The 10,631-nt window shown below is 52.6% G+C and overlaps 1 protein-coding gene across 4 annotated transcripts in view; it reads right to left on the bottom strand.

Moving 5' to 3' along the window:
• IL4R (interleukin 4 receptor) overlaps positions 1 to 10,116 on the bottom strand; it is a 41,328-nt gene extending 31,212 nt beyond the window's left edge. For 2 of the 4 annotated variants that reach the window (XM_028499004.2, XM_055090086.1), the window contains exon 1: positions 10,031 to 10,116. The gene's annotated coding sequence lies outside the window, so the exon portion shown is untranslated. The remainder of the gene's footprint in view (positions 1 to 10,030) is intronic. The other 2 variants (XM_024123722.3, XM_028499005.2) reach the window with 2 other exon arrangements.
• Positions 10,117 to 10,631: the final 515 nt, after the last annotated feature.

Raw genomic sequence — 10,631 nt, 5'->3', positions numbered from 1 at the left:
GAGCCTGCCTGCCGATGCGGGGGACGCGGGTTCGTGCCCCGGTCCGGGAAGATCCCACGTGCCGCGGAGTGGCTGGGCCCGTGAGCCATGGCCGCTGAGCCTGCGCGTCCGGAGCCTGTGCTCCGCAATGGGAGAGGCCACAACAGGGAGAGGCCCAAGTCCCGCAAAAAAAAAAACAAAAAATAAAAAACAAACAAAAAATTACCTGCACAGAGGAGGAAATTGAGGCTCAGGGGAATTCAGAAATAGTCCCAAGGTAACGGGGCAGGAAGTGATGAACTAGAAGTTGGCCTCCACCACCAACCACTGTTTGCCCAGTCCTCACAGGGAGCATATCTCAACAGGGACCAGGACTTTTGTCCCCGGGCAAACGCAAAGCAGTAGCATGTCAGCACAGATAAGAGCTCCCTGTTCATGGTCTGTCTGCAGACAGGCGGGGGTTGGGGTGGGGCTCTCCCTCGAGTTCTTTCTGTTGTCTCATTCTTTATCATTCTTGGCACAGTCAGGGACACACAGATGTGTGGGGACACCCACATGGGCAGGGACCCGAGAGCATCAAAGATCCGGAACCGTAACTGAGCCTAAGCGCGTGGACTCTGCACTGACTGGCTGGGAGACCTTGGCACACTGTGGTCCTCTCAGAGCCTCGGTCTCCTTATCTGTGAAATGAGAGCTGAACCACTTGCCTCCCGGGGCGGTTGAGGGGAGGCAAAGAGACCATGGCTGGCATAACTGGGTAGAAGAGCCTTAGGGCAGTGCTGATGGAGCAGGAAGCAAAAGCTCATCTCCAAACGCCAAGTACAGACCCTGAGTACATGACAGCTGCCATGACAGCACAGATGGGTCTCAGAGTACAAGCTGAGTATAGGAAGCTGGGCTTGAAAGGGCAATACTCATTCCATTTATATAAAGTCCAAAAGGACACAAACCAGTCTTAGGGTTAGTGGTCAGGAAAGTGTCCTGGGGAGGGTGGGGCGGGAGAGAATCTTCCCGGGGTCTAGTCATGCTTTGTTTCCTGATCAGGTTATACACGCTTGTGTTTACTTTGTGAAGCTGGGCACTTGTCTGCATGCACATTGCAATAAAAAGAAAAAGAAAAAAACGATGGGTGGAGGGAAGGGAATAGAGCGATGGTGCACGAGGCTATCGGGGTTTGTCAACGAAGGTCTCAGAACAGCCAGTTCTCAGGGCTGGTGGATCCCCAAAGACCCTGGAGTCCAAGCCAGCTAACACTTCAAGTCCCCCTAGGCCTTTGCCAAGGGGCCATCAACCCTCTAGTTGCCTGCTTCCAGCAATGGGGCGCTCACTCCCTCCGGGGGCAGTTCCCAGCTCCCAGCCACCTCTCACGGCCACGGAGGGTCATCTCCCCCAACGTCAACCAAATATCTCAGAGAACGCAGATGCATGACCTCAGTGAGTAGAGAGGGGGCAGGTGGCGAGCAAATGTCCAGTCCTAACAGGCACCCGCCACTCTGCTTTGCACCATGTAAATGAAGGCCTAGGGGTCACTAGGGTGCTCGATTCTTCACAAGAAGCTAGAAATCCAGATTTGTATGTATATTACCCTGGTTTTTAAATGCTCAATTTTTAAAAACCACACCCCACATTTGTGGTCCCTCTGGGGCTTCCAACCACCAGGTGATGTCCTCCTGGGTGAGTGGGTGTCCTGAGACACCAGAAGACCCCCAATAAGAGGAAAGGAGCAACAGGTGAGACTGCCCCCCGCACCTTCCCTAAGCTCCCTAAGCTCCGGCATCCCCAAACGTTCCCTTCCTTCTGTCCCTGAGGGATGCGGTTGTTACAGTGATGACAGGGAGCAAGGCTGGAGACACGCCATCACCGCCTGCCCTTGTGTGGCTGGGCAGCGTCATTTTGTCAGGGAGGAGTTACAAAACTATGCCAGCCCCATTGCTTTCCTCCTGGGGCGGGGGCGGACGAGGGGATCAAAGAGCAGTCCTTACACCCTACCAGCCCTGCCGCACCCCCCCGGGGGGGGGCGGACGAGGGGAACAAAGAGCAGTCCTTACACCCTACCAGCCCTGCCCCACCCTCCCCCTAGGAGCCACAGACACCCCCCCCCCACTTCCCTTGGGCTGTTTCCTCTGCCTCTCAGTGCCCTCCTCCTACGCCATCCTCTCAGGATGTTCCTGGTCAAACGCTACTCTTTCCTCCTCCCACCTCCCAGCTCCGCCTGTCCCGCCGTCCAAACATCATTTCCATCCTCATAAAGAGTGAGCCGTGAGCATCATTTTGCTCCATTTCCAGACTGAAAGTCCTCCAGGCCAGGGACTGTGTCTCATGCGCGTCTCCTTGAGAACGCAGAGGCAGCCAACAAATGATGGCGAAACTGAAGTCGCTGGCTGCCTCATTGTGGATGTGTTCCTTCCTCCAGGCCTTTGTACATGCCATTCTCACTGCCTGGAATGCTGGCCAATGTTTACACCCAACGACTAATATGAGTACAGGAATGTTTACAATGCCTTTCATATTCACAACGTGTTGTTATTTTCACAAAAAACCCTAGAGAGGGGCAAAGCGAGTCATATCCCCATGTTACGTTTAGGAAATTGAGGCCCAAAGAGGGAAAATGACTTGCCCAAGATCACTGAGCAAGTGGGTTGCAGAGCTGAGACTAAAATGCAAGTTTCCTTTTTGTTTTTTTTTTTTAAACTCATGCGGCTACCAGACTGGGGTCAAAGAAAAGTCCTTCGACTTTAGAGGGGAAGAAAAGGAAATAAAGAATTGGAAAATTAGTCAGGAAAAATGCAAATAAAGATAACAGGTATAGGAACATTAATACTGAATAGAATGGAATTTAAGGCATCAAAGTATTAAAAGAAAGGTAGCTGTTTTATACTGATAAAAGGAGCAGCTCACCAAGAAGGTATAAAAATCATGAAACCTCTTCTCTTCGTATTGTATATTGTTTATAAGCACCTAACAACATACCTTCAAAAATGAAGCAAAAAACTAAGAGAAGGCCAGAGAAAAATGAACAGATCCTCTATCATAGTGGGAGATAAATCAGGTAGAGAAAACTACATAAAAACAGAGAAAATATAAATGATGTAATTAGTCAGCGTGAACAAAATATATGTCTAGAACTTTAACCCAACAAAAACACACATCCTTTCAAATACAAGGGGAACAAACAGAAAAGAAATGGACCAGAAAAATCTTACAAAGACGATCTAGACAAATTCTCCATCACTGATATCATAGAATCTACAAATATTGACCATTATGCAATACATTCAGAAATCAACAATCAAAAAATAACTTAAAAAATCCCATCTACCTTTAAAAAATTGTAACGCACATAACACTTTTAATCAAAAGGGAAATTATAAACTATAATAGTTAGTAGTGAATGACACTGTGTGACAAGACCTGTGGAATGAAGCCATAGCAGTACTCAGAGAAAAAATTACAGCCTGCAGTTGATTTACTAGAAAACAAGAAAGACTGAGAACGGTTGTTAGCCTCAAACAAGGAACCTCAGAATGGAAGAAACCTTAATTGACAGCAGCTCGTGTAGATGAGAGAACTGGAGGGTTTAGATGACAAGTTCAATACCAGCCCCAACTGGGGTGTGGCCACTACAAAGTATGATTGCAGGTGGTATCAACAGAGGTATGGGCTCCAGATCCAAGGAGGTGACAGTCTCCCTCCTCTCTGACTGGGCAGGCTTTGGGGGAGGCAATGGTTTTTATGTGCGACTCTGACCAATTAGATCATGCCCAAAGCCAGACTGAAGAGGAAGAATGACTGAATGAATTATGGCTGTGTCATCTGAATAAGAGAATCACCGCACTGGGATGGAGGAGGATGCTTACTACCTCCAAGGGGTAGAACCAAAGCCAGAAAGCGAAAGTTCCTGGAAAGTTAATTTGGCTAAATCCCAGGAAAGACATTCTCCCAGTTAGAGCTGTCCAACAGTAGAATCTGGTTTCTAGAAGGCCTACTCCCCAGAAGCAAGACTGTTGGGAAGCTGAGGGTCTGCGGGCTTGGAGGGCTGCCCCCGCAGAGATCTGGCGTGCCTCCTCTCTGGAGAAGTTCCTCTTTTAAAAAGACAAAACACTCTCCTGGCTGCTTCAGGAAACCCTCAGGCCTTCCGCAGTTCTCCAAAACAGCTCTTGGTGACTGTGCTCCCTTCTTTTCTTTTTTTTTTTTAAATTTATTTTAATTAATTCATTAATTTATTTGGCTGTGTTGGGTCTTCATTTCTGTGCGAGGGCTTTCTCTAGTTGCGGCGAGCGGGGGGGCCACTCTTCATCGCGGTGCGCGGGCCTCTCACTGTCACGGCCTCTCTTGTTGCGGGGCACAGGCTCCAGACGCCCAGGCTCAGTAGCTGTGGCTCACGGGCCCAGTTGCTCCGCGGCATGTGGGATCTTCCCAGACCAGGGCTCGAACCCGTGTCCCCTGCATTGGCAGGCAGATTCTCAACCACTGTGCCACCAGGGAAGCCCAAGTGCTCCCTTATTTCTAACCTAGAAACCTACTTCTTTTAAACTCTGCTCCTTGGGCTGGATGGCTCAGAATAGTAGTTAAATGCATAGGCTTCCAGCCCTGGATTTGAATCCAGATTCTGCCCCTTCCAAGTTGCATCACCAGGTAAGTCTCTTCCCTGAGCCTCAGTTTCCTCCCCAGGGAAATGGGGAGGCACCCATGCATCTACCTGCCTCCACGACCCTCAGCCCCACCACGCCCCCTCTGCTTTAGGGTGTCTGCCATGCTGGGAAGATGCTCATCAGTAAAATAATCTGTAAAATGATCTGGGCAATGATCGGATCACCTGTGACGACAGTCCTGGCCTGACCACGTGCACAGGGTTGCTGGGCAGATGGATGGGAGGTGAGCCCCGACAGTGGACAGTGACAGGTGGGCCTTTAGCACTTGAATACAGTTTCCATGTGTTTAAACACAGTGGTAAAGACTGAGGACCCTGGAGCTGCCGGGTTCACAGCTATGTGACCCCGGACAAGTTACTAAAGCTTCTGTGCCTGTTTTTTTCACCTGTAAAATCTGGATAAGAGCAGTTCCTACCTCGTACAGTTACTGTACAAGTTGAGTGAGACAATGCAGGTCTCTGGCTCCTATTGGCCTTCCTGACCTCTCTCCCCAGGCCTCTTCAACTTGCTTCAACTCCATCCAACCACATCAGCTTCCTTGTTGTGAGTCAAATACACTTCAGGGCCTTTGCACTTGCTGTTCCTTCTGCTGGGATCACTCTTTCCCCAGATATCCACGAGTCTTTCTATGTCAGGTCTTAGCTCAAAAGTCACCTCCACCACTAGACGGTCAGCTCCATGAGGGCCCTTGTTGCTACATCAGTCACTGCTGTGTCCCCAGCCCCAGCACGCTTGCTGAGTTGAGTGTAAGCTGCGGGCCCCATGCTGGCACTCAAGACATGTGCGTGCCTGTCCCTTTTAGCTTTGCAAACTGGCTCTGCAGGCCGGAGGCTGTTAGTCCCTTCACAGTCCTGTTGCTTAGAACACCTCCTCCCTCTCAGGAAAGCTGTTCCACCAAACCCTTGAGGGCCAAGCTTCTCTCCCCCTCACCAGGACCCACCTCCTCCCTCTCTCTCTGGAGGGAGGGGGAGGGGGGACTCAGATGCCAGCCCAGATGGTGAGTATCCCCAGCGAGTCGCAGCTCCCAGGCCTGCTTTGGTGAAGACTTGGATCTCTTAAGTGACGTCGAGAAGATGAGGAGTCCCAAGGGGGCCCCAAGAATGAAAATGAGTCAGTCGGAGGCAAACCCGAAACCTCAGAGGCATCACCACTTCTTGGAAAGGTGAAGGTGTGTGCATTTAGACAGAACTGTGCACGCAGAGCGGGGGCAAGGAGCAGGCCCGGAAATGGCACCGGTCGGGCAGACGAGGCCTTTTCTAGCATCCTCTCTGGTTCCCTCCACCTGGCCCGCTCCTCCAGGGCCTCTGCCCCTTGCCCTTCTAAATGTCCCTCCTCAGAGAGGCTCCCCCGACTCCACCCCCACACTGCTTCCAAGCACTGTCACTATGTGACACGATACTGTAGGTGCCCGTCATCCTGTGTGAGATCCTGCGGGCCAGGTGTGTTTCCGAATTCAGAATTACTCAGATTAGAGAAAGGTCATCTTGTATAAAATACCACCCATCAAAACTTCCCCTGCCCCCAACGGGGCCCGAGGAGCACGCTGGGATCAATCACATGAATATCTCTGCAGCAAGACACACGAGCCTTCACACCAAGGAGAATAAATAAAGCCTCCAAAGAGCCTCGCGTTTAGTTCATGTCAGGTCTTGCTTCCACTTGAGGGATGAGAACACTTCCGGTTTTCAGAGCTTGTGGATTTCGAATGTTAGATAAGGAGTACAGATCTGTGTATGTTTGTTTGTATACTGCCTGTTTTCAGAACTCCAGGAGAGCAAGGACTTTGTCCAGTGCTCTATCAGTAGCACCTGGCACCTTGCCTGGCACACAGGTGCCCAATAAATATCCGAAGAAGAAATGAATGAGGAAGCCAGGCGCTAGATGTGAAGAAGTGACTCTGTCCTAATCGGGGAGAGAAACAGCAATCACGGAGCTGTGGGCAAGGTATCTCCAAAAATCATCTCAAGAATACCGCCCCTCCCCCCTCCAAACACCCATTTTACTGACAAGCAAACTGAGGCTCAGAGAGGTTAAGCAACTTCCTCCAGATCCCACAGATAGGAAGAACAGCAAGCTCACATTTGAACCTGGGGCCCCTGTCTTCAAGCCTGTGACCTTCTCTCTGCCTCAGGCTCAGAAAAGCAGAATGACTTGGCTGGAAGCAAAGCAACAGGGGTTATGGCCCATCAGAGGCAGGGTCCCCCGGTCTCTCTAGGACTCTCAGCCTCCACTGGGGTTCTCCCATCCACATTCTTGCAGGGGCAAATTCGTACAACATCTAGGCAAGCCGTTGGCCTCTCTTCTAGCCGAGCCAAGGGAAATCTGGTCAAACAAGACTGGCATGTCTCCACGGTCCTGAGGAATGCTCCAAAAGATGTCCCTCTTGGCCACCCCAGCAAAGTGGCACAGTGGGAAAGGACAGAGGTTGGGAAGGAAAGCAGGTTTGAATCCCTCCATCTGTCACTCTTAGATGTGCTCTTAGATGTACGACCTTAGGCAAGGCCACACCACACATCTCTGAGTCTTGGTTTCCTCACCTGCAAAATGCGCAGATTAAATGCCATCCAAGGGGGTTCACTTATTTACTTAACAAATATATAGTGCTTACTCTACACTGGGCGCTGTTCTGTGTGCTTGACACTTATGAATTCAGTTCATCATCACTACAAATGGTATAAAGTAGACACTATAATTTCACAAATGGGGAAACTGAAGTCTTGAGAACTTGGCTCCATAAGAAGTGGCAAAGCCAGCATTTGAACCTGTGCGATCTGGCTCCAGGGTCCATGCTCTCAACCTCCAAGCTATACTTCTTGACAGCTAACAACAGACATGAATACTGACTGTGGATGTGTTGTGTTGGAAACTGTGCTAAGGAGCTTATAAAACATTGTAATGTCGGGCTTCCCTGGTGGCGCAGTGGTTGAGAATCCGCCTGCCAATGCAGGGGACGTGGGTTCGAGCCCTGGTCTGGGAGGATCCCACATGCCGCGGAGCAACTAGGCCCGTGAGCCACAACTACTGAGCCTGCGCGTCTGGAGCTTGTGCTCCGCAACAAGAGAGGCCGTGACAGTGAGAGACCCACGCACCGCGATGAAGAGTGGCCCCCGCTTGCCACAACTAGAGAAAGCCCTCGCACAGAAACGAAGACCCAACACAGCCAAAAATAAATAAATAAATAAATAAATAATAACAAACAAAAAAACCCATGATGTCATTAGCACTCATAGAAGCTCAATTTTACAAATGTGAGGAAACGAAGCACCCAGGGGGCCTCTGTCCCTGCCTCACTCCCAGATGCCATCAAGGGCAGTGGACATTTGATCCCAAACTCTCTCCTCCATCTGGGGGTAGGGGGATAGAGAGAAGGGGGTCCAGGAAAGGGTCTCTCTTCTCATTTCCTTGATACTTCATTTCAGCTCCTCTTCTGAATCTGAACAGCAGGAAACTGTGAATGCCTTCGGGGACAGCACTCCTGCCCCTCCCTCGGCTTTCCGCAACCCTGGGCTTTTGCTGTACAAAACACAACAGTTACTCAGTCACTGACCAGAATTTGGAAAACCTCAGGTCATCCCAGACTTGCTGGTAACTGGGTGTGTTGTAACCAGGGTGACTGGTTACTGGTTTTCCCTCCCTGCGGCCTTCCCCCAGCCTCCCTCTAGATTTAGCTCCAGAGGTCCACGGTGGGGCCCAGGAATCTGTATCGTGATTCTTATGGTTCAGGCAAAGGTAAAATACACTGGCCTACACTCCTCGGCATTGCATGCAAGGCCTTTCACAACACTCCTCACCTTTCCATCCATCACTGGCTTTTCCCCGGCTCCCTGAACGACCTCCTAGCCTTTATCCATGCTGTTCCCACTGTTCAGCATGCTGTTCCCTCTCATTCTGCACCTACCAAGCTCCTCTCCTCCTCTCCCAGGGTGGCTCAGAGGTCCCTGCTCCATGAAGTCTGTCCCATTGACCCATGAAGGTTGATCACCCCCTACCTGTGCTTCCTCCCTTCCTCATAGCTCTCCCCAACCGCCCCCCCGGAAGAGGGAGCTCCTTGAGGGCAAACACCAGTGCCCTGAACAGCACTCAAGCAGTGCCCAGTGAGTGCTAATGAGTGAATGAATGGCTGGGGTAGGTCACCCCCCTTTATATACCTCAGCATCCTCATCTGTACTCATGGTGGGGCTAGCTGAGTTCGAGTGGCCTTTGTAGGACTCTGGAAACCCCTGACTGTGGGGGACACCTGGACAAAAGTAAACCTGAGTCTCCGGTTTTCCCACTGGACTTAAGGATTTTAATAAAGGCACTGTTGTCTCAGCAAACGCCTGGTGCTCCTAAAAGGCCACCCATAGGGGAGGAGTTGCAGGGGGGCGGGGGTCATACATCGCCGCAGAGGGAAAAGGCTGGGATTCAAGCAGGGTAAGTGCTGGCCTGGGGGTGCTGTGTGAATCCCAGCAGCAGGCACCAAGTTTGCTGGTCCCCAGACTGTCCTGATTATAAGAAACATAGATTTTGTTCAAGAGAAGAAGGAGAAGGAGAAGGAGGAGAAGAAGAATCTAGATTCCTGGGTTTACTGAATCTGAATCTCACCAAAAAGAGCCTGAGAAGCTGCATCTTAAGCGAATCCCCTGGAAAATTTGTTTATGGGGTAGTCTGACAAATGTTGTTGACATGTGGACGGCAGTGGGCTCTGGTGCCAGAATGAGTACGTTGGAATCCTGCTCTGCACTTTTTTGTGGGCATCACCTTGGGCAAGTCATTTAAGCTGCCTATGCCTCAGCAGTTCTTATCTGCAAAATGGCCACAATAAACACAAAGCACCGACCAGAAAGGTTATTTTTAACTTCAACTCAGAATACTTTCAGGGCTCAGGGCAGGCCCGTACAACGTAAGTCCCAGCAAATGATCGCTATTATTGGGCCCACCCAATATTCAAATCAGGAGAGCAAAGGTCGAAAGGGTCTTGTTTCACCAGATTCCTCGATCCAAATCCTCACCGACTTCCTGTGCGCGGGGTGGGGGGTGACTGCCCAGAGAAGACGGGGGAGGTTGGTGGCCCAAGACCTGCCTCCCCCCACGCTCACGACGTTCCCAAGCCCCTCCAAGAGGCCGCCCCTCTGACGTGTCGGGGACTGGGCGAATCTGGGGCGTGCGGGTGTCTGAGCATCTGCACTAGCCTCCCCAGCCCCGCCTCAGGTGCGCTGGGCGGAATGGACGGAGCCGCCGCTGCCCCTCGCGCGAAGAGGAGCCGGCAGGTGAGCAATCCCCCCCGCGACTGGGGATCGGGAAATCCCGGGGTCCCCGCCGCCTGGAGTCCCGCCGGCGGCCCAGCGCTCTGTGGACCGCCGCCGCGTGCCCGGGCCGATCCCCCAGCCTCCCACCCGTGCGCGTGCCCCTGGTCCTACCTGCGCGCTCCAGTCCAGTCGCCGCTCCAGCGCCGGAGCGGGAAGTGGGAGACACCCCGGACGGCCGTCCCAGCCTTGGCTGCGCCGGGCGGGGCTTTCCTAGGCCTCCTGCCAAGCGCGTCCAGCTTCCTGCGCCCCGCCCCGCTCCCCGCCCATTGGCCTGCGCCGCCCCGCCCCGCCCCGCTCAGCCCGCGCTCCCCGGGGCGCCCACCCCGGGGCGCCCTCCCGGCAGGGGCGCCGACGGTCACAGCTGCGTCCCTGTCCCGGTCCCCTCCGTCCCCGCAGTCCGAGGGGCTGCCGATCTCTCCCGGAGGCGATCCCAGCGCCCGGGCCCCATGGCCACTGAAAGTCACACCCCAGCGGGGAGAACTCCGCAGGGCTTCCCCTAGCTCTCAGAATAAAATCCCAGCTCCAGATGGAGCCTCCGGATTTGGCACCAGCTGGTCTCACCGCCCCTGCCCCTGCCTTTCCTGCTGAGGCCCCTCTCTGCCTCTTTAGGCACAGGGGGCAGGTCCGTTAAGGGTTGGGGGGCTGGGCATCTTTAATCCTGCTCCCCTTCCCGACAGCCCAACTTCTGCTGAATGCGGATGTGTGTTCTGCT

Source organism: Physeter macrocephalus, chromosome 14 (genome assembly GCF_002837175.3).
Source record: "Physeter macrocephalus isolate SW-GA chromosome 14, ASM283717v5, whole genome shotgun sequence".
NCBI classification, from domain to species: domain Eukaryota; kingdom Metazoa; phylum Chordata; class Mammalia; order Artiodactyla; family Physeteridae; genus Physeter; species Physeter macrocephalus.
The sequence above is the reverse complement of the archived record's forward strand: the minus strand, read 5'-3'. Positions and strand labels throughout refer to the sequence as shown.